At 38.0% G+C, this 24,670-nt stretch overlaps 1 protein-coding gene and 1 long non-coding RNA gene across 5 annotated transcripts in view; one reads left to right on the plus strand and one right to left on the minus strand.

Annotated features, from left to right (window-relative positions):
- The window catches only part of SLC24A4 (solute carrier family 24 member 4), an 88,949-nt gene that overhangs the window by 16,572 nt on the left and 47,707 nt on the right, over positions 1–24,670 (plus strand). The gene's annotated exons all lie outside the window — the stretch shown is intronic.
- Positions 1,545–23,075, minus strand: LOC138720715 (uncharacterized). The gene is made up of 3 exons (XR_011337460.1): positions 22,979–23,075; positions 14,518–14,577; positions 1,545–1,944 (listed from the first exon to the last, which is right to left on the minus strand). It is a non-coding gene; the product is annotated as an uncharacterized lncRNA (long non-coding RNA).

The raw sequence follows: 24,670 nt of genomic DNA on the forward strand, positions 1-24,670 counted from the left end.
TCCAATGCCTTGAATATCCAGCAGGAAGGATCATTCATGTTTCAGCCTATGTTCAGGCAAACAGCAACTTATACTCATGCAGGAATCGAGGGTTCTGAGTGTTCTGTTTTCTTCAGAAGAATATTTTAGTGTTGTAGCCCTACTGGCCCTTCCTCACTCCCTGTTTACATCAGTAGGACTTCTCTCTCCATGCATGGCAAATGTGGCATTGGACTGCTACATCTAGTGGAAGCTTGGATCTTGCCATTATTACCTGCATGCAGGCTCTCTGAATTTGTCAGGGATGATATGCTCCTTAAGGAGCATTGCTGCTTGACATGGGGAATGGAGATTTTATATAATATGTATTTGTCTCTTATATTTACGTGATCTGTAAAGCTAGTGTTTGAGCTGACCGTCTAATGACCTTTAAAAATGCAGCCTTTGGAGAGATGAAGGGGGGATTTGTTAGTTGACAGATTTGTGCTAGCAAGCTCCAGGTTATTTACAAAAGTCTGAAATTTTGTGCTCTTGGATTTAAAGAATACTGTGTAATTCAGATCAAAGGCTAAGTATTAAAGTCTTAATTCCACCAAGAGAAATATCCTTTATTTTGGCATTCTCAAAGACATTATTCTTAATTCATGTTACTAATGTACCTTATGAAAGAGGAAAAAAAAATCAAAATTTTCTCTTAATTTATTGTGAAACCATTTATTGTGAAACCATTTTTCTTTCACAGCAGGACTACATAGCATTCCGTGTAGTTTATTTGTTGCTTTAAACAGTGAAACTCTGTTCTGATATTAAATCATACAAAATACATAAAAAAATGTGCCAGTAATGTGTGCATGCAGCCTAGAAGGCCACTGTATGCTGGGCTGCATCAAAAGAAGTGTGGCCAGCAAGTCAAGGGAGATGATTCTCCCTTTCTACTCTGTTCTCATGAGATCCCACCTGGAGCCTTGTGTTCAAGTTGTGGAATCCTCAACATAAGAAGGATATGGAGCTATTGGAATGGGTCCAGAGGAGGGCTGTGAAGGTGATCAGAGGGATGGAGCATCTCTGCTATGAGGACCGGCTGAGAGAGTTGGGGTTGTTCAGCCTAGAGAAGTCTCCAGGGAGATGTTATAGTGGCTTTCGAGTACCTGAAGGGGGCTACAAGAAAGCTGGGGAGGGACTTTTTACAAGGGCATGATAGGACAAGGTGAATGCCTTTAAATGGGAAGGAGGAAGATTTAGTTTGGGCATTAGGAGGAAATTCTTCACAGTGAGGGTGGTGAGGCGCTGGCACAGGTTGCCCAGGGAAGCTGTGGCTGCCCCATCCCTGGAGGTGTTCAAGGCCGGGTTGGATGGGGCCTTGGGCAGCCTGGTCTGGTGGGAGGTGTCCCTGCCCATGGCGGGGGGATTGGAACTGGATGGTCTTTAATGTCCCTTCCAACCCAAAGCATTCTGTGATTCTATGAAAATCAATTTGCTGTCAATTGTATGTATTTCCTCCACTGATTACATAGTGAAAACATTGACATGTTCAATTTTATTGTTAAAATGCTGAAATATCCCCATGTCATCAAAATGATTATTGCATCTAAGTAGGAAGGAGGAGGGGAGTCAAGGGAAAGCACGTATCAAAACCGTTATTGTTGCTGTTCATGGAGAGTGTTTAAATCAGTACAGGCAGAAGATGCTAAACTGGGTTTCTGTGAACTTTTATGAGAAGTTTAAAATTCATGGATTATACATCTGAAAGAGATCACAGTGAAACTCATTTTTCTAGTGGAAATCAAAGTAGCCATTGCTTGAAGTGTTCCTTCTCAGAGATGGAAACTACAAAAATGAATTACTTCCAGGCAGTCTTCTTGTGCTGTCTTTTGCATAGAAGTACCTTGAATCATGGCAGATGACTTTGGGTGGTAAAATGGAAATGGTAGGTCTTTGTGCTTGGGGCTGTTTGTTGTCCTTGGCCTGTGGAAAAGCATCAGATAGATGAGCATGTGTTGTGTCCTAAAGCACTGTGTCCCCCTTAAAAATTAATTTTTTCATCTATTCCTGTGTATCCAAAGCTTTGGAACTGACGTTGGCAGCTTAATAAAGCAAAGTATTTTAGTTTGAGTTGTACCCCTGTCAATAGAAATTGTTTCTCTGACAGTAGAATAACTGGATATATTATGAAAAACTGATTTATTCCATTTGTATTTAAGTCAGTAAGGAAAATACCCTTGAACAGGAGAAGGAAATAGGGTGTAAAGTAGGATCTTAAAGGCCTCACAACTTAGATACAGACATTCTCAGTGGAATCTTTTGAGTAATGGTTCTTGATTCTCTGGATCTCAGTTGGAATTAGATATTTGGCAGTCTGACTAAGTGTTTTGTTAGGTACCTGGACATCTTGGCCCTTTGACAGTAGGGGAAGAAAGAGCTAAAGACAACTCTCTGCTGTGTTTTAGAACTATATTTTCTCTCTGGAGTGCTGTAAGTGACTAAACTCAGATAATGCCTGCAGTCCTCCCAGTGAGGACTCCTGAACACAAAGTGAGTTTTTGACAAGTACCTCAGGGTAGGGTTGGATGAGTTGTGCTCACTACAGAATCTTTCATACTAAACAGAAGGAAGTGTTGAGGTGGGATCAGTGAAGCAATAGAGAGCAAAAGTTTCCAGCTGTTGGAGGAAACTCGTGTTCAAAATTTAGCAGTTTTTGTGGAGTAGATTGGGAACTGTGGAGCTGTTCTACTGTGCTAGGAACAATTTCTCACTCATTTTGGGCTGACTTACTAAATAAATGTGCACAGGTGGAAAATCAACCTCAGTTCTGTAGTTGAGACAGTTAAAATCTGTATATTTTTTTCTTAGAGGGAGGTGGTACTGTCTTGAGCTAGTGACCAATGAGATGAAAGGGCTCTGATCTGGGAACTGAAGCATTTAGGTTTAACTTTAGTGAAAATGGCCCTAGTACCTGTGGCTTATGGTGAATTCAGTCTTACTGAGATGTGTCAGGAGTACTTTGAGCATACCTAATTGATCTAGCCTCTCTAGGGGCTTCTTTTACTGGAGAGCAGTGTTGCTCAGGTAAAAAACTATGTGCCTTTTTCCCCAGGTGAATGTAGTTCTGCGCAGGTGAAATTGCCTAGGGAACCTGCAAAATAAACAGGGAGGTGCTGAATTCCTGCTTCCTCCAGGGAGAGGTGACTGCTAGTGGGACTTACTGGACTTTTTCTTTTAACTCATTTACTCAGGTTCTATATTAGTCCTGTTTGAACCCTAAGTTTGGTGATTCTGACCTAAATCCTCCACAGGCCTTATTTATGGATTTTGACTAAAATACTGTTCTATGTCAGAAAAGTGCAGTGGAGTTGCTTGCATTGGATTGAGATGGTAAGTATGCTACAGTAATGGAAGCTGCAGAATACTACATAACAGAAAGACAGACAGTCATAACCACAGTGTACTCAGTACTAGGCAATTATGTATACTGAGGATGCACATAAATTGTTTCTCAGATGGAGCGCTGCACTTGAAATAGCTCCTCCCAGAAAATATTTAATGACAAAATTACAGACCTTCAAACACCATACCATATCTCATTGGTCTTTGCCCATGACTTTTCATTTTTATTTGCTTTGTCTTAGGCTTTTGTGAATTGGTTTCATTAAAAGCATTCCTACTATGATTTCAGAAGAACTTGTCCATATGTGACTTCGGAGGACATTGTTGTCTTATTTTTGTTGCTGCAGGCATTACTGCTCTGTCCCATAGACCAGGTGACAAGATGTATAGTGAAGCTAGACCTTTCCATTCATTTCTTATTGATTACGTGAAGTAGAAGAAAGAAGTTTAGAAAATAAAAAAGTATGATACTGTGCTCACTGTTGCCATCTGCATATGGAGAATGTGATTTCAAAACACAGACTAATTCCTCTCTCCCAGAGTCTGGCTGTCATATTGGATGCTAGGAGTATTTTATGACTCTTGCCCTCTCCTTGCTCTTCTAGGATTGACAATTTACCTCTTAAGTGTTGTTTTAATATAAAGTGCTTCAGATCTGCTTTTCCTGCCACGAAGGCATTGCTGACTCACTCCTCAAATGTTGCCCACTGCCAGTTTGGTCATGCATGTTCCTTTGGCCTGGCAGCCCAGCTACTGCTGCTGTTGCCACTGCCCCAGGCAGCCGCTCAGCACTTTTCACTTGTGACTGAAACCTACACTGGAGGATTCAATTTATCAGAAGCTCGAGTCTGCAGAAGCAAAACTGTTCCTGAGACGCTGTATCATACATCATCTTACTGGTTGTTATCTTCTACTGTGTACCTTTGAGTGCTTTTTTTATTGATGTCTTTACTCATCTACTGAGCAAGCACACAAGATCTATAAATAGCAGCATTGCATAGCTTGTTCATACTATATATTTCTAAGTTATCTATTTAAACACTTCCCAGTTCTTACATCCTCACTGCACGTCATCACTAGCTCCTGTATGGAATGTCACTAAAATGTGGATAGACTGCAGACTTTCTTTGTATCTCATTGCTTATTGGTGTCACTTGCAAGGTGCATTACAGCTGAGTAGCTGTGGTAGTAATTAGAGTTCGTAATTTTTGGCTATGCATACCGATGCTTCTTCCATCCAGACAACATAAACCGTAATGAACTTAGGGCTCTTTTTGTAGTTTGATCTCCTTTTAACTAGAGGAGTTGAACTGAGAGAGTATATTTCGTGGAAATAATGAGGAACTTGGGCCATCATAAGGGTTTGACCTGGTGCTACTTGTGCCTCTCTCCCTTCACGCTTACAGCTCCCCCTAGTGTTTAATTATTTATATCTTATCATTTGGGGGTGGTTAATGTCCATGATCTCCCAGTCCCAGTGCCCAGTCCTTGTGCCTAAGGGAAAATGTAGGTAAAAAGTGTATTATTTTGTACTTTGTGTAATGCACAGTTTACTGCTTGTTGTCTTTCCTGGAACTGATAGATTAATTTTTGATCAAGAAAGCGGGGTGCCTTGCTCTGTAGCCTCTTGATTCAGCCAGCAAGTTGGATGGGATAGATAGAAAGGTAATTGTTTGTGTGCATCGTAAGTGCTATCACTGCTAAGTGTTTTTCAACATCTGCAACCAGAACAGAGGCAGGCTATAAAACTCAAGAAGGAGGGGTGAATATTTTACTGATCCCCTTTTGCATATCATTATTTCACTGTTCCGGCTCCTAGGGCTGCTACCTAACAGATTAGCAGGCTGATGTTTGGTATCGTGCAACCAAAGCACCTTTTCAGCTGTTGGTTTAAATAACTGAATCTTCTCCATATAGGTCATAAGCTTTTAGTCTAGATCCTGTTTTTTATTTTGACAAAACTGAAGCTTAGAATGTATTTTTCTTATTTTTGAAACAATGTGAAATAATTTCATGTGCTTTATGGGTGGTACAAAGACAAAAAGAGGAACTACTTATGTTTTGCCCTAACTTTTTTGAAGTGTCTTCAAAATCTTCAAAACATTCAACGTGGCAAAACCAGAAGCAGTTTTTTGCTGAGCCATTATTTTTGTAGGTGTTTAATCTTTTTGAATACATCTGTTAAACTCTCAGCGTATTAAAAATAGATAGGAATTGCACCTACCCAAAACGTCCATGATACAAATGGGCAGCTGATAAATCAGACATTTGGAGCTAGCAGAAAGCAAACAAAAGAGTTGAAAGGTTATGCACTACTCTTATTATGGATCTCTATCAGTCTTTTTCTATTTTTCTTACTGATTTTTCTATTAAGCAAAAGTATTAAATAAGTATTTGTCAGAAAATTGAGTCATTTTGAAGACACGCTGAAAGCGAAGAAATTGTAGAGTCCATTTTGATGTAAAAAGCACTGTAATTATGAACCATCAAAAGCTTTTCCAAATGTCTTTTGAAACAGCATACCTACTGTACTGTAAGCAAGATAATGCCTGCTGTTTGTTTCTATTAGAAATTACTAGATGTGCTGGCTATCTTACAGTGTTAAAGCATCTAGCTGAGATTTTGTTCCGAACATAGTATTTTTCAAGGGTATTTTGATTCTGTTCATATTGTGCTTTGTGGTCATATATGCATGATAAGAATGAGAAACTGGGTTGCAAGATGCTGTTACACACGGTTACTGAAATATGCATTTATTGCACACACAGGCATGGATATCACACATCCATTACAGAATTGTACCCCACGCATATGACATAAGACATGATTAATTGAGAGAAGAAAATTCGGCTAACCACATAAAGGAGGATAGGGGGATCTGTAGCAGACCTTGCTTTTATTTTTTTGTGGTATTCCATCTATATGGGCTGGTAAAGGGTTGGGTACAGCTGCCCACATGCCATTACAGGCAATTTGTCAGAACCTGGTCTGAGGCAAAAGTAGTAGTGCTAGGCTGCTTCTGGTGCTGTGCAGCTGGTTAGGAATTGTCTGGAAGTAGGTGAAATCTTAAAGCTTCTTCTGTGAGATACTGGCTATGGTGATAAAGCTGACTTAGGACCTCTTTCACAGCTTGTTTCTGACTTATTACTCCTATTTACTGTTGCCTTTGTTGTGTGGTAAAGCAGCTCAGGTAAACCTCTAGGTAAAGAACTGCCTTTATTTGTAGGCATCTCAGAATAGATGTACATGCACAGCTTGGATGGTAGGGCAAACAAAAGTGGGGAAAAAAATTGTATGACAGGGCATGTACAAGACAGCAACTTCTTACTTCAGTTTTACTGCCACCTGAGACTTGAGGTCTCATGTAGAGTTACAGCCTCGGTGCAGCATCATATAGGATGGTTAATCTGCTTCCCTGGCCTGCACAGCTGTGTATTTTGCAATTAAAATGCCTGTAGCATGTCCACAAAAGTACTTTGCTGATGCTAGGACTTCAAAAAAAATCTGAGGTTGTATATGATTTCTCCTCCAGCAAGGTAATATCTCCTCCCCCTGCCCCAGATAAACCAAGACTGAGGGATGGCTTATGTTCCAAGATGTAAATCCAGACATCAAAAAAATAAAGAATGTCTTTAGCTTTCTACTGAGTGTAGATATCATAAATATTGTATTTTGAAATGTGAGCATACATGTGCAGGCCAAGATGATGGTCATGAGCCTCTGATTCCTACCTTAATGCTGGGCAATACAAATATGAATTGTTCCTTATTTGGGATGTATTTTTTTGAGGTTAAGCATTCTTTAAACAGCTGTTATAAACACAATACTGCAGGTATATCAAGTGACCAGGTAGACAGTAGAACAGAGCTGTTTGTGTCCTTTGTTACTATGGTATTTTCTTCTCTTTTTTTTTTTCCTTCGAGTTTGCAAACACTATTTACTTTTTTGTAGTATCGGATCTTTGAAAGGTTGTTCCTGTCTTGTGAAGTTTAGCAATTTTTAAAGGCATAAATAATATAAATGCATAAATAATGTCTAGCTACTTTCTATGCCATATTATGAAAAACTAGTAGTCTTGTAGAGATTATTTCTTTCTGGTGACATGGGCATGAAAGTTTTCCATTTGAAGTAGCTCTATGACAATATGAGGAAGCTCTAACTATTAAACAGCAAAAAGTTTGTAGATATGTAACTGGCACGTGTGTGATTTAGTTGAGGCCATTGTGGGTATTTTGAAAATAAACTTAAGAAATATATTGGTCTGGGAAATAGCGTACAGTGTAACTGTCTTCTGTGTCTAGATACAGGCCTTCTCTACTCATTGGGACTCCCTTTGGGCCCAATTCAAAAATGCTTCTAGATATTATTTAAGCTACTCACGCGCAAATTTAAGTGCCTTGTTGAAATGGTGTAATAATGAAATGCAAGCATAAGAGTTATACAGAAATGTTTATACTAAATTTTTGATCACTGAAAATTACTGTTAGATTATTAGTTCCTTCTGTCAGTTCAGCTCAAAATACTGTATAGGTTGTAGGAAAGTCAGTCAAATGCAACTCTTCATTTTGCTATGGCTTGGTACACTTGAGTATAATGTATTTGTCTTTTGGTGAATGACAATGTTTTTCAGAGACTCTCTCAGAAAATACTGAAGTGGCTATACCGTATCTGAGGACCGCTTAAGTTTTCGTTCTTCAATTGACCAGATTATGTATAAAGTGTTGACTTTTCAATTGCAGAGGTCAAGGATTTCTCCCTCAAAGTAGAATTTTAAAAATCTACTGAGTTTCATGAATCAAACTTTCCTTGGCATCCTGTATACCAAAGCCACTGACGCCAAAGAATTAAAGCTGAGAAAGAACACTTCTTGCTGCTATTGTTAGAATGCTGGTACCATAATAGTGATAAGGAGTAATGTTGGTTTCTTTGATACGTATTCTCTTTGCAATTAGAAGTATTTTTAATCTCCAAATTAACCTGGATTTCAGTGCTGTAGGTGTGCTCAACTCTTACAAAAAAGCTTAACTCTTGTTTAAATTCATAAATACCTAGTTTAGGCATTCTAGTAGCTGCTCAAGCTTATGTATTTCTCTCTCTAGCCTGCGATTACTTCTCAATGTGGTCTCTTCACTGTAGTGCCTAGTTCTGACTGAACATTCAGGAATTAATTGAAGAGAATTACTGTACATCCAGCTGAAGAGACTGGAAGCAGTGTCAGTGCGGGAGGAGTGAGGAGCAGAATCTCTGTGCCTATTGTTCTTTTAAATATGCTCATTTAAAGGATCGTCTCACACGTGTTTGTTTTTTTTTTCATTTTGAAGTGCTATGAATTCCAGTTTTTTTCGAAAGTCTTATGTCACTTATGTCATCCTTTAGGATCCCTCAGGTGTCTGTCATGGGTATTCTTTTTTTTTTTCCTTCATGCTTTCAGTGACGTCTTTGTGGCAGTTACTCATGTCTGTCTTTTTTAATTGTTCTCTGATGGTCGTCAAAACCAAGCTACTCCTAACCTGTCTCTTCTCCAGATGCATTGTGGAAACTTCCCTTTTGTTAACTCAGGCTGTCAGCTTTGATGGGATCTCGGGAAAGAGACAACTTATGGCCTCATCACATATGTCTTATAGCTAAACACATTTTCTTTTTTAACGTTATTATTAGCTAAAAATAGGGAATGTGTTTGTGGGTACGCACACCACCAAACACATTTGCAAAGGCCTATTCCTTAGAAAATCTGTGATTCTTCTTTCCCCCCACCCCAGTCTCCCAGTCTTCACACACTTCTTCACCCCGGCCCTGCCAATGTAGATGCTACAACTGAGTTTTTGAATCCAACTAAATTTTATCCTTTCTTTAATTCCCAGTATGCATTCCTCCCATATTCCTCCTAGGTCTGTTCATACATGCAACTTCTGTACTGTTATTTTCAGATATGGAAAACAGCTGAAATGTATAAACACAACTGTGCATCTTTGATTTGTATGCATATTAGTCATGAGTAAATGCTCATTAAGATTCGGGTTTTCTTCTCTTGACATAGAAATCCTCACTTCCGTGTGGTTTTTTTTTTTTTTGTACTTCTCAATATAGAGGAATATGCTAATGATGTGTAATGTAGCATGTGACTTAGTTTTCCTTATTAAACTATTAATGTGTATGTTTGATTGAAGAATTTGATCTTTTATTAAAAATAAGGTTTTTAAAAGTGTGCCATTACCACCCAAGCCTGGGATGGCTCTGAGTATACGTAGGAGTTCTTTTGATTTAGCTGTTTTCTTCATTTTTCACAATATGGATTCATAGCAGTATAGACTGGTTTGCAATTCTTACACTTGAGTGGTGCAGCTGGGGTTTGACAACTCACCAGCAGCCTGACAGGGAAGCATCAGCCCTTCATTTCAAGGGAAGCTGCAAGCCACAGACTCTTTCCAGCCTTAGTCACTGCAACTGTTTCACTGTGGTTAGGCTCCATATCCGAACTGCAAATCCCAGACAGTTGTCCAGCCAAGGGAGGGTTTTCAGGGTGTTCTGAAAAGATGTAGTGTGGGATGTTGCTTTCACTGAACAGGTTGCAGCAGGGGTTTACCTCTGGGTAGGCCACCAAGGAATAGCATCACAGAATCACAAGGTTGGAAAAGACCCACTGGATCATCGAGTCCAACTGTTCCTATCAGTCATTAAACCATGCCCCTCTGCCGGTCTTTTAAACGCCTCCAGGGATGGTGACTCAACCACCTCCCTGGGCAGCCTCTTCCAGTGCCCAATGACCCTTTCCATGAAAAACTTCTTCCTGATGTTCAGCCTGAACCTCCCCTGGTGGAGCTTGAGGCCATTGCTCCTTGTCCTGTCCCTTGTCACTTGGGAGAAGAGGCCAGCTCCCTCCTCTCTACAACCTCCTTTCAGGTAGTTGTAGAGAGCAATGAGGTCTCCCCTCAGCCTCCTCTTTTCCAGTCTTGCTTGTGATCACTTTGTGCTTTAATAGTACTAGTGTGGGCACCTAAGCCTAAAAATTTCCCTTTTGAAACAATGAAGAACAATGCAGGTAAAGTTGCCTGTTCTATGTATCTAAGAACTTGGTAACTGTTATTTTGCTTCAATAAGAAGTGAATGAATTTGCTACATTTGGCAACTGATTTATGTGTGTACAGTGAGTCTGCAACTAAGATATCCTGGTGTAATGGGATTTTACAGCACTGAAATGAATACTGTTTATGTCTGTAATATGTGGGAACAATGCATTACCCACCAAGAACCCCTATCAGGGGTAAAACCTGATTTTTACAAACATTTGTGGAGATAAGCTTGTGTCTGCCTCTGTGACTCAGGGAGACAGGAAAACCCTCTCATATCATCTTTTTCCCATCATCTTTTTCCCTGTTACAGAACTGAATGCCTCCATGCTATTATGCTTATCAGCAATTTGAAATAATCTACTAGAGAAATTGTTGAAAATCTTGCAGTTTTATATCTCATGTCTTAAGCAGTAATGATGCAGAACTGTAACCTAGGATATGAGATCCTTAGCTGATATGAACAAGTATAACTGGCCTGAGGTCTTTGAAAAACTGGCACTTTGGTCCAGCAGGAAATGAAAATCACAAGTCTACGATAATTTCATAGTAAAAAGCAAATGATTTTTTTAATAATGAGCATCATCCAGCTTAAAAAAAAAAGATTACTTAGCAACTCATCGTATTGTCTTTAAATCCAGGGTGGATTAATAAACAAATGATTATGTGGGGTTTCTTGACATAACCTATCCTGCAGTGGGTTAAATAGAAGATTAAGATACTGATCAGAAAGATCCTTTCTAGCTTCGAAAAGTGTAAGTCTATGGAAACTGATTGGAAAAGCAGAAGAAACATTTGCTGGGATAGAAACTTCTGCTAGGATATCACCTCAATGATTTTTGCATGTGTTTGAGAACTTGCTATGAAATATTCAGAGAACAAACGGTATTGTATTTCTTATTTGAAAATTGGGAGGGCATTGAAAAAGTGATCCCCTATCAAGGGGACCATTTAAAGAAACCACAGCAGTTGCTTTTTGGAAGAATAGTAGTTAGTGTTTAGAAACTGAGTGTTAAAAAAAAATCTTGCCCATCGTGTGAAACATGATCACTGCTTGATTTGACTTGGCTCTTAGGAAATGGATAAACACATAGAAATTAAATTTAAGAGTAACTGAGAAAACTGGGTCCTGCGCTTCATCATTTTTGCATGACTGCAGATGTTCAGATTCCTGGATATGTGACCAAACAGAAATTAGTCTTTGCTTTAAAGATTTAAGCCTTTCTGAAAGTTAAATGCCCACAAATGAAGAATGTAATTCCAATAGTAGACTAAATGGTTTGCTGTCTACCTTCTGACATTGAAAGCAGTGGTCAATAAGCTGGAAGGCTTTTTTCCAAGATCCCTGTGTGTTAATAGTCACTGAGGTATTTCATATAGACCAGCTTAAATAAGCAGTCAAAACATTATACCATGGTGACACCTTCTAGGTTCAGCAGTTCCCAAGGGCTACGCGACTTGTCTAAATACGTGTTTGTTGTTATTAAGTACATGTCTAGATTCTGGTGATAGCCAAGTAGAATGAAGTCATCATTTAAACCACTTTCCTGGCAGGTTGTACTTTTTTTGGTAAAAAAGCATCCTTGAGTTATTTTTCTGGTAACTTTGAAGGTATGTTTGATAAACTATTAGGCATGAAAGTTTAGATTTAGGAAATTTATACTATAGTTGGAATAATGATATACAGTATTCATTAGTACAAGTGCAAAAGCACTCTATCTGTCCTTTTCTCTCATTTTTTTTCTGTTTTGCTTTGTGTTTGGATGAATCACAAGTGACGCACCAAATGAGAAATGAAAAATTTCCAAGGCAAATTAGATCTTAAAGAAGAGGTGAAAGGTTCTTGTCAGCTTACCTTATCAAAGCATAGACCTAATTACTTTTTCAGGATGCTGAAAAGGGATTGCAGATGTTTTGCTCACTTAATTTTCTTGCAGAGGGAGTAGTTTCTTTGAAAATTATTTTCAAAATTGCTTGATACTGTTTTACCTAATTTGATTGCTGGCAGTTGATGTTGTTCTGGCGTTGCATACTTTCAACCTCGAAGGAAAGAAGCTGAAAAAATAAGCATAGACTGGTCCTAAGGGAAACTTTAATGACTTATGTACACATAAAATGAGAAGTGAAGGGGATAAGCAAACAGCAAAATGAATTTTCAATTACCACTTCAGCGTTGTGTGTATTTGTGTTTATAATTCATGCTTTTCTTTCATTGAAACATTTCCCTTTATGTTTCAGAAGAACTTGGCAGGTGGTTTCTTTTGGGTAACAGGTCCTCAAAATGAACGTAATGAAGGAAATTGACCAGTTCCTTTAGGCTATTTCAGTTTGAGTGACGGTGTTAATACTCAGTCTGTTTATAGGGGATTATTTTACAGGACAATGGGTGATGTGTGTGCACAAGGGTTTTTTGCATGCAGACTCAGGACTTATGGAATTGATTTAGCTTATCAGATCCCTTTTTTTGTAATGGTATTGCATTTATGAAAAAACCCACCTATTTTAAAATTGCTGAAAGTGTCTGGCAGAATGCGAGAGATAATTAGGAACTTAGAAAGCTTTTGATGGTAAAGAAAGGTCTGCCTGAAAGTTGCTTGGCCTTTATCCAGATTTGTGACAATGGCATTGCAAAAATGTAGATAATATAACTAATGAGTGTATCCCTCTGTGTCCATCCTTTAGTGTTAGTTTCATCTTTTCTTTTGTACACATTTATAGTGAAATATGTCAGGTTATTCATGGAAGTGATATGGTGATTTATTGTCAAGGATGCTCTTCTCATTACAGAGTGGAGGACAGTGGTTTACCATGTGCACAATAATCAGTTTTACCAAATATTTAGACACCAGAATTCGGCAGGATTAAAAAGATTTCTGTGTTCTGATCTAAATTTCAGCATTTTTATGTGACTAGACAGATGCTAGCTTGTTCTGTACCTAGCCAGAGATTCACCTCCCTGCCATTAGCCTGAGACAGAAAATAAACACAAGCACTCTAGTATCTGCGAATTAAATAGAATTGATGTAGCTGAGCACACCAACTCATTTCTTGTCTTTGGCAAGAGAAAGGTCTGGCTGATAGAGTAGAGGCTTTTGAGGCAGATTTTCTGCTAATCTGTACCAGCGCACATTCTGTTGGATTTCGTGCAAGTATTCTTCATTTATGGCAGCATTAGAGGTAATTCAGGGCTTTTGCTTTTTGGGTTATATATGTCATACAACAACTTTTCTTTTCTAGCAGAGAATGGTAAGGGAAAATGGAACATTTTATAAAGCAATGCATAGGGTGTCTCTGACCCAGAAACGTAGACTTTTTACAGTGTTCCAGACGTGCTTTGCTAAGGCTGTCTATCCTAATTTTGACAGAATATTGAAATAGGTAATTTCTCTTATAGTTTGCCAAGCAGCTAAGCATATAAGCAACTAAGCACAGTGCAATTATGTGTGCTGTGTAGTCCTCTATATAATCTCAGCAAAATGCCCTTTCACCACCTGATAAAAAGATCTTCCCTCGTAGGATTTGAGGGGTCATGCTGCTTTGTATCTTGCTCCTTGCTAATCAGCTTTACTTTTTCACATTGAGATTTCCCATTTTTCTGCTTGAAACACTTAAATTTCTTAGAAGATAGTGGTATGTTTTCTTGGTTGCTAGATAGACTTCGTGATGTTGGAGGTCATGGGGTTTACCAGTAGCATATTTGTTGATTAAAACTGAACTATCAGTCTTGTAACTGGAATTTTATGAGCCAATTTTGCATCAAATGTTGTTCAGAAATTTGATTAGATATGAATTATGCCTTCCAAAACAAATAATTTAAAATGAAAAAGAAAATCAAAAGTACCAAAGGTATGTTTTACTGATGAATTCTGTGCTGTTTGACAGGTAAATTAGATGACCTGGTAGGTTTTGTCCACTTAAAAATTGTATCCATGGCAAGCCACACCAGGTGGTGCTGTAATACATAAGCGTTGCAATTCCTACTCCTTGCAAGTTAATACTTTCTTGAGAAGATAAACTGTGTATTGACGCTTAATTTTTTTATTACAGATTCTCTCAAAAAGGAATAGTACAAGCAGTGAGGACTTACCATGAGCCTTGATCTTGTGTTAGAGATCCTTCTTGAAGCATAGTTATTGGGCTGAAGTTTCTGAAAAGAACAGATTTCTTAATATTCAGTTAGACTGCCTTGTTTTACAAGTGGTATATTTAGTTTCAATGCATGTTTTAAATTGCATGTATATTATTTATTAGTAGAAAGTATTTCTTCTCTTCTAAGCACCTGGAAGGTCTTGCCTTTGTTCTTGTATCCAGGTAGCCATAGAAACCTCAGAAAAGAGTGCATCATATACAGCCAGGTAGTACTAATCACGCCCCTTATGACTGGAAAAGTTTTCCAGGATTCTGTTTGTTATATCTTAATCTCCTTTCTTTATTTCTTCTTCTTTATCACTTTCTTCTCATATTTTATATATACTTCATTTTTCCACTGTTCCTTTTTTGAGGAAGAAATGGATCAAGAAATAGACGTCAAAAATTTTTGAAGTCTCTGATTCTTTCCATACATTGCTAGGAGCTGAATTCTTAGGCTGTCAGTATGGCAGCCTTTCAGCTGGAGGTACTCTGTTTTACATAGCATTTGCAATTGGATTCTAAAGTAATTGACATGATAGAAATGTTTAAGCTTGTTATTTTACTTCAAAACATTCAAGATAGAGTCTTAATGGAATTCCTTGTTAGATCCATTGATTGTGGTATCTTTCATATTGCACTGCACAGACAAACCAGAATTTTAGACGTTTTCCCTCTATTATCGTAGAATGTGAGCTACCTAACTGAAATTTTCACAGTTGATCAAAGGATTTGGTCACACAATTTAAATAAATCCAAACAGGACTAAATCCTCTAGTCATCTTTGAAAACTTGCATCTTCATTCTTTTTGCTACTAAGTATTCCTCTTTTGTTCTGTGGCTTTGTAAGACCAAGAATGATGTTTCTGGCTTCTTAATTGCTTCCTTTCATTGTAGGAGATAAAAGCTGTTTATGTCAGTCCTTCTGTATTCTGTTGTGACCAGTTACCTTAAAATAACTGGTTTTGAGAATGTTTAAAAGATGGGAATAGAAGGAGAAATTACTGATTATTTAGGGCTATACGGTAATGCAGAACAAATATTGAAAAGACTAGGAAGAATATATAGGAAAATATTATATACTCTTGTTCTGTCCAACAATCTCTTAAGATTAAAAAGCCCTAAACCAAAACTCAATACTGTCTTTATTGTTTTCTTACAGCTATGCTTTATAACCACTTTCAAATGTGTTCTAATTCAGTACAGGAAAAGCAACCTGGAAAAATTCTCTCCTGTATTTTTCTTATTTTTAGGGGATACTAAGTTTACAGGATGCCAAGCAAGACACCTAGGAAGATATTTATCACAGCTGAACTCCCCCCTTAGATTTCAACAGGAAGCACAGTCCCAGACTTTGGCTCAGTAAAGCGTGTGTTCATGTCTGCCCTTGTTTGAGAAAGTATGTGTCCCCATGTTTCAAGGTGCTTCCCTAGATTAGGGCCCAAAATAAACACAGGAAAGTGACTGAGATGCCAGAAGGTCCTGCAAGTGCTGGACCTGAGACAAGAAGGCTGTGGATTAGAAGTGCAGTTTAAAAAGGGCTGACAGCAAGTTTGGTGCAAAGGGAGTGGGAGGCAGAGGTAAGCATGGGTGGCAAGATGAAAGTGCGAAGAAGCTGAGAGTTGGAGAAGTGACAGCAAAGGGTCATGCTGGATAATTACTCAGAGATGGGCATCTGTGATCGTGATGCTCAGACTTAGTCTGGGGCACCGGCACTTGGATCAGTCAGCTAGGTGGAGCTTCTGCACCTCTAGTCAGAGAAACAGGGGGCTGGAAGAAAAAATTTGGGTCGTATAGATTCATTCTTTGGGACAGAACTGGAACAACACTCATATAGAAGGTTCTGATCTTAAAACTCCCATTCTAAATACCTTTCCCCCACCCCCATTGTATTTGAATTGTTGTAAGAATGTAATTTAGGGACCCTTTCTTCATAAATGTAATTGCAGGCTATCTAATAGTTAGCATTTTGAAAGCAATATTGGATGGCCTTTAAAATTACACCCTGCTGGGTGTAGTACTGGGTTCTTCCTTTCTTATTTTGTTACGTAGCTGCTTTTAAGTCTGGCTGTTTGACACAGCACAATCTTCTAATATGTCTCAGGTAACCAATTATATTGCTTGCTTTGTGTTTCAGTAAAAGCTAAAAAGTGCAAGTTATTTTCTGTTGAACTCAATTTGATCTCAGGTGATGAAATTATTCTTTTTCTGTTTTTCTTTCCTCTGCCTGGTCACGTAATTTATGTGTTTGAATGGGGGAGGGAAGATGTATTAATGGTTTGAGTTAAGTGGATGTTTATTGCACATGGTAACACAGGTGTTTAAAACATGAGCTAATGTGCTGTTTTACCTGGTTCTTTTTGTTAGTGGAAAGAGATGCTAAGAGGATCAGATGGTCTGAGAGTCTGTAGAGTTTAATACTTCAAAGCATGAAATATAGCATTGTTTAAACTTTTTTTCTGAGACCACAATGGCTATTTTGTGCTTCTGCTCTATGTGTACTCGCGTTACAGTGTATTTTTTGTCCTTTGCTGTGAATTTCTGCTTCAGAATAAGGAGAAATCTTGAGATCATTGATTGGTATCACTTAAGTCTGAAATATTTCCAGCAAAACCACCAAAATAATGTGCATGCATAGATAGGCACATACATCAAAAGCAGAAAAACACAGCTAATTCATGTCTCTTTGGTATTATTAGCTAAGCTTTTGCAGATACAAAGATTGAAGGTCTCCTACATCTACTGAGATGTTTTCAATGGAATTCTTTATTCTTACTGGTATTTTTATATCTTATAACAAGAAAAGTAGGGTTTTTTTTTTCTAGCTTGCCATTTAATGTAGATACTATTATTTACCATATCTTCAGTTGTAAGACCTCTTTGTATCCCAGTCATCAGAAGAGATAAAATGGTAAGAAAGGAAACAGATTATCTGAGTCCAGGTGGTTTATTCAAGATCACGTGTCAAGGTATTGCCTGAGTTGAGAATAGTAGTCCAACTGTTGTAATTTATTAATTAATGCTGCTAAAATGTCAGCCAAAAAGCAATTTAGATTTTGGCAGAGAGAAGATTCTAAATCTAAAGAAAAATTATGTTGAATTGGGTCAAAATATGCAGTCATTTTTCAGGGCAAAGCTATGATGAAAATAGTTGTGGTTAAGTAAATACTACTGGCTTTATTCTATTGTGGTTTAGAATTCCGTATTGCCAGTTATTCAAGTCTTGCAAATTAGCTGCCCTGAACTGCAAGTTTTACCTGACTGAAGGTGTTCCATCAGGCTCTTAAAATATTTTTTTTTTATTTTTGTGGGTTCTTTGATGGGAATTACAATTTGACAAGTTTGGTTAAAATGTTTTGAGCATCTATTGTTCCCAGAGGTTCACTCCTAATGAAATATGTGGAGCAATAGCCATTCCTTTGTGTATCCATTACCTTAAGGAGATAACTGGGAAAGTTCTTCATCTGTCTATATGCTTTCTCTCATACTACTGTAGCTACCTCTGTTTCTTCCTTGTTCTTGTTTTCTTTGGTTTTGTGCTCTATGGGGTATTTTCTGCTTTGCTTATAGTTTCCTTGACCTTCTTTTATTTTTCTTTTGGCACAATTCATGTTTCTTGCTTCTGTTGTGTTTGCTTCTTTATAATGTCTTCAGCTTTGCTCTGATAGGTTCAGTTCTCTGATGGCAATTCCCAAATATGTGTATCTGTTCCTGCTTCTCACACATTTTTCTGTTCTCAGATTTTGAACCTTCAGGCATTTCTTCCTGGATGGCCACATGCCTCTTTAGCATATCCCTGAACGTTTAGTCAAAAATGGTACATCATTTTGCCTTTCAGTAGTTATTCCTTACTGTGTATGTTTTATGGAATTTGCCACTCCTCGTTTTATAGAATCACAGAATGGTTTGTGTTGGAAGGGACCTTAAAGATCATCTACTACCAACATTTTATTTTCTGTACTTTTATCCATATGCTCCACACGTGTTCCAGTCCTCTCCTTCTTAGCTCTTTGTGTCTTCATAAAAAGTCTTTTATTTCTTCCCCGGTTACTTGCTATTTTTTCCTGAAAACCTTTTACTCCCACATCAGTTTCTTTATCAATGATCTCTTCATCCTGTGTAGTGTTGCCTATGATTTCTTCTTGGTTTTATGACATTAACTGTTGTGCTTAGTTGTATTATTATGTACATACTTTTTACGAATAGTGTATGTGTAATAATGAATTTTAAGAATGCTGTAAAGATAATCCACTACTTCAGCTTCTAGCAAGGAGAACACACCATAATGATGGCATGACTTTTGTGTGAAGTGATTTGTAGCTCCAGTTCATTCACATTGGAAATTGCTTGCAAAATTAGGCTATTACTTTGATGCTTTTTTTTCCCCTTAAACATATACAGGTGTGTTATCTCACTTCCATGTCTTTAGGATATGAGTATGGTAGCCTTTAAAGGCTCACTAGAAGCGTAGCTGCTATTGAAGCCAAACACGAGTAAACTGGCTCAATCCAGAGCTATGCCAGCTGGGTTTGTTTTGGTTTGGTTTTTTGAGAAAAAATGAAATATTTGATTGCATATCAAATGTATGGGGAAATGTGACTGTGTAAAGTCTGTGTATTTTTTTTTGTGTAGGCATTCACATTATTCTGTATCCTAGATGTAGTTTTCCTACAGCGCTCTTGCTGTTACTGCTTTTAACAGTGCTTAATTCAATGAAAGTCAATGTTCTTGATGCCTTTATGTGGCTGCACTTAAGAGTAGGGAAAGATTCAACTCACCTTGTGATTGTTCATGTCAGTTATTCATGGGTACACTGTTCCTTCTTTAAATGTTAATTTGGGATAATTACCACCCCTTCTTCAGCTTCCTCCAGCTGCCACTGACACCTCCTCAGCCTGCTGGCATAGCTGTGCCATCCTTTTTCCTTGGAAACTGTGTGTGCTTTCAGTTTTCAGATAAATTTCTTCTGACTTGATGTGGTGGCAGAGGAGCCCTGTGGGCAATACCTTCTCTGTCATTGCTAAATATTGTGGTATGTGTTTAGGTCTACAGTTATTACTTACTTTTTGTCTCTTTGTGTCAGAAAGTGGCATTTCCTTATGTTTGCACCTTTCACAGCCCAGTCTTAAGTGTGATGTGCCTCATTTGAAAACCAAGGCAGGCCTCTGCAGTGTGAAACATGAGTTGCGTCTTTGAGTCCTCTGATGATCTCCTGTGTTCTAAATATTTCTCCAAGTAATTGAGTAAAAGGGGTAAGGCTTAGCTTGGGATGTTATCAGTGTATGTTACTGTATGTGGCTGGAATTCTCTAATACACAGATGTTATCCTTACTTCTTCGAGTGGTTATATTCTGATTGCTTTCCACAGAGGATTTGTGTGAAGTGTAGCAGTTCCTTTGGCATCACGTTTTAGGAGAGTGCTTAAGTAATTGAAATCATGTCTCTGGAGGGCTGCTACTGGTTGATGCATAATGCCCGCAAGGCCTAGATTACAAACTGGAATGAGGAGCCTGGTCTGACATAGATGTCTCAGTACTTTTCTCCATCGATTGTGTAGAAAGTAGTACCTGGTAGTACATTTAGCAGAGCCCATGTGCTAGCTTGGCTTTATTTTGTCTGTGTTTTTATAGTAGCTGTGTGAACTAGACTTCTGTTAACCTCACTTGTATGATTTCATTAGAAAAGGGCATCAGTGCCATTGGTTATTAACGGCTAAAATGTCAGCATATGTTTCTCAATATGTAGGATTTTGTTTTGTCTACCAGTGATAATTCCTTAAAATTATTCCACAGTGTAAACAGTACTGTACTCGAATGTGGTTTTGCTGTTTAGTTACAGCTTGAACGGTTTTCAGTGAAATAAACTGCAAAGGCAAATATGTCTTTGCATGGTGAATTTTCTTAGATAGCATCATCACAGGAACTTTATAAGAGTACTTAAAGAGGTGCCTGATTCAACAAAACATGAAGCCTAATTGAAATAAGACCAGTATTAATAGCCATGGTGGGCTGGATTTGTGCTCATAGCCCATTATGGAATCCAGATCCTTGATTTGAGTGTTGTAGTTGTTATGAGAAGCCATGAAAACTTTGTTTCTGTCTTTGCTGAAATGCAGCATCCAAACATTTTTTCTGCTTCGGAATTCTTTTGTCTAATTTTAAACTCAAACTTGAGAACAACATTGTGCACTTTGACAGTATTTACACTGTTTATGCCTCTGAACCTTTCTAATTAAAGAAATACATGTGGGCTGGACTCTAAGCTGATGTAAGTCAGCAAAACTCCACTAACTTTTGTAGAGCTGTGCTTGTTCATTTCAATATTAACCTTTCAGCAGAAATATGGTTAAGAAATGAGAGTTAAAGAGAACAGAAATTGAACGGAAATTAGGTTTACTTGAGTTTATGTCTGCCAAGTACAAATATGTTAACATCCCCATGTTGACAAAAAAAAATCCATACAATTATTTTACTCACTGAACCATTTAAGCTGTTGATTCACCTGCAGACACATTTGAAAATCTCCCAACTGTTAAATTTAGGAAAAAAAACCAACCCAAACTCAAACTGAAAAAAACCAGCTATTACTTGGTCAGCTGCCCAGTCTTGTATTAAACTACAATGTATGCTTTCACAGTAAGAATGGGAAGAGGTTTTTTTCTAGTGGATGGAATAACTGCTGGAAATCAGATTGGTATGTATCATTCCCAACTGTGGCATTAATTACGTTAGGCAGTTGGGAAAATCATGCTCTCTCATTCAGCCTGTGTCTTCATTGCAAAATTGACCTGAACAATCTATCTCAGACTTGGCTTAACGTAGGTAATAGCAACTGCATAGGAACGTATTAGGCTGGTACAAAAACAATTGCCATTTTAAACCATCAACTTTAAAGAATATTCAGCTTAGAATAAAATTTAGTAATCGAAATAAGAACCATTAGAATCTACACATTATTGCCGACAGGAAACAAGTCTGTTCATTCCAGTAGTGTAGAATTCTAGAGTCCTGGAAGTGATGAGTTCTTTGAAGCTATTTTGAGCTGCTGCTTGGTTGTGGAAAACCTTCTCTTGCAGGAACTTGTCAAGAAGCTTGAAAATGTGATAATCGGGGAGAGAGAGGTCTGATGAGTAAGCTGGGTGAGGTAAAGTTTTGTAGCCCATTTTGCCTGGCTTCTGCAGAATCATTTGTGAGGCAAGCGGCCAGGCATTGTCATGAAAAAGAATTGGTCCTTTTTGAATGACCAGTGTTGGATGTCAGTGATGCATTTCTTCATGCATTTTGTTGATTTCCTGTCAATATTCTCTGCTGTGTTGGTTTTGCCAGGATTTCAGATATTTTGGTGTCTTGCCGACCACCAAGCACAGACCATAACCATCTTTTGATGCAGCTTTGGTTTCAGGAAGTGTTTTGATGCTTCACCTCAGTCCTGCCACTGCACAGGGTGCCATCAGTTGTCACATAGAACACATTTTTCGTCATGTGTCAACAGTCTGATCAAGGAATGGATCATTTTTGTTCCACCAAAGAAGTGTAGAGCAGACTGTGTAGTGGCAATTTTTTTCATATTTGTTCAGCTCAAGCAACACCCATTTATTGAGCTTTTTTTATTTTCTAGTTTGGTTCAAATGTTGAACAACCGTTGAATAATCCATGTTTAGTTCTTCTGCAACCTCTTGAGTTGTTTTGCCTGGATCCACTTCATTGCTGGCCCTCAGCTGGTTGTTGTTTATTGCAGAAGTACATCTGCAACCCTCCTCATCTTCAAGGCTCTTGTTTCAGTTATGAAATTTTTGGAACCCACATCGAGCAGTAAATTTGTTGACAGTCCCTTGGCTGAATGCTTTGTTGATATTGCTAGAAGTTTCTGCTACCTTACGTACCCTTTTGAACTCATACAACAAAATCACTTGAATTTGCTTTTTTCCATCTTTAATTTTACAGCATAATATGAAAAACAGTAAACAGTGAAAACAAAACCATTAGCATAAATATGTAGGGCAAATTTTGCAGTTTAAAATGGTATAATATATTAACACAGTTAAATAAATTTTTAATCCAAAATAAACATCACAGTTTACAGTGACAAAAACAGCAATCATTTTTGTACCAATCAAATAACTGAAGAGCTTCAAGCAGTGATTGAAGGACTGCAGAGTGATTGTGTTAGTGACTGTTGAGATGTGCTGATGTGAGCTGTAACTAGTGCTTTCTGACAGGCTTGCCAACTTGAATTGAAGCAGTGCCATTGCTCAAGTTAAGGATTTAAAAAGGTGTAATCCATTATTAAGCAAGAAAGGTATACCAGGCCTTACTGTTTCACAAACCAGGCATTATACAGTATTTTATGCACAGTATTCGATGAGTGCAGCGTAATAGAAGGATTTTCACAGAAGAAAATACTAGAAAAATGGGACTTACCTTGTCATGTTCCTTGGTGTTTGTAACTTGTTTGTAAATTCATAAATCCAAGTAAATGGAAATACACAGGCACCTCAGTCAGCTCTCTGCATTCATCAGTTACATCCAGCCAGATTTTTGAAGGGAGGTACAAGCACTGAGTCATTTTCATACGTTTAGTCTTCTGTCTGACTGTGAAAGAGGTTGTTTATGCATGACACAGTGACACTATAAGTTACATTAATAGATTTAGTAATCCCAAGTGGGCATATAAATAACTTTTGAAATGTTAGGTCTGGCTTAGTGGGCGAGTGAGATATGATAGTTGAGATCAGCAGTTTAAAGCCATGACTCCTGTTCTGTTCTCTTCGCATCAGCTGAAAGCAGGTGAGGTTTGTGGTGAGGCTCTGCTGTTTTCGAGTACTCACTGTCCGAGTCCACTTATCTTGTTTTTAATGACTACACTGGTCTTTCAGTACTCTCCTGCTTGCTACTGCAACCATATTCCATCCAATTTCTTGCTATAATCTGGTGCAGAGCAGGAATACAATCCACCACCTTATTTCTGCATGCCAGATTTTTCTCTGCCTAACAGTTTGAGGCAAACCTAAATATATATACATACACATATATGTATATATACATATATATATATATAAACATGTAGAGAGAATATAAAAAGAAGATATATGTGCAATGAAGATGGATTTTCCTCTTCATTTCATCTAAACAAGTGGTAGGAGAACACAAACAATTTTTGAACCACCTGATGAAATGAGACAGAGGTGATATGCACTTATTTTAAGAAAGAAGAGTAATGCAGTGTTATTTCTATATGGGCAGATGTGAAAGCATTCTTTATATTTTGCAGCTGGCGATGTCTTGTGCGGTCCTACTGCTTTGAGTGACACTGTAAAGTATGGCATGGGCATCGCTGGAGTCTAACCTCATTCAGACCAGACTGAAAAAGATGCCTTTAATCAGCTGTCTCTAACTTCATGTTTTTGTACCATCTTGGTGTGATGCTTATTGAGAATATCTTAGATGGTGCTGCTAGAGATTTTTTTTAATTTACTGTATGTGGTCACAGTGAGTGCCTTATAATGTATCTGTCTTAACTACTTGCTACTATTTGGATGATTAGATGAGTATGTAGTTTTTCTGTTTCTTCCCTTCTTAAGAATTTAGGACATATAAGTAACTGATTATTTTCTTCTTCCTTAGCTTTCAGACATTGATTCTTTTCCTACCACATTCTGAGACTTTCTATAATTCCCTGTCTTTATATAATTACCTCAGTGATTGTTTCCCAGGGGTGTCTTTCTGAGACTCCAGGTAGACGCACCTTACTTATCTCTCAAGAACAGACAAAGAATAGTCTTTGTGCATGCAATGTAGTAAATCAGTGCAGACTAAGCTGGAGAGAACTCTGGGTAACCACTTTCACCAGTTTGCTGGTCAGCCAATGTAGTTTGGAAAAAAAATAAAATCTGCTAGCACTCTTTAAATTGTTTGGACTTATGATGGCTGCTCTGCCGTGAGAAGTGCTGTTCTTCGACTTGGTTTCAGACAGTGTACATGCATGCAGGATTGTGACAGTGTGATGCTTGTTTTTTAGGAAGCAACGCTCCAAACTTACAGCTGGAAAATTTTGCAGTAATGGAGAAACACCTGAGTTTAAGTGAACTCTGGTACCAGTAGCAGTCAAGCAGA

Source organism: Phaenicophaeus curvirostris, chromosome 5 (genome assembly GCF_032191515.1).
Source record: "Phaenicophaeus curvirostris isolate KB17595 chromosome 5, BPBGC_Pcur_1.0, whole genome shotgun sequence".
NCBI lineage: Eukaryota > Metazoa > Chordata > Aves > Cuculiformes > Cuculidae > Phaenicophaeus > Phaenicophaeus curvirostris.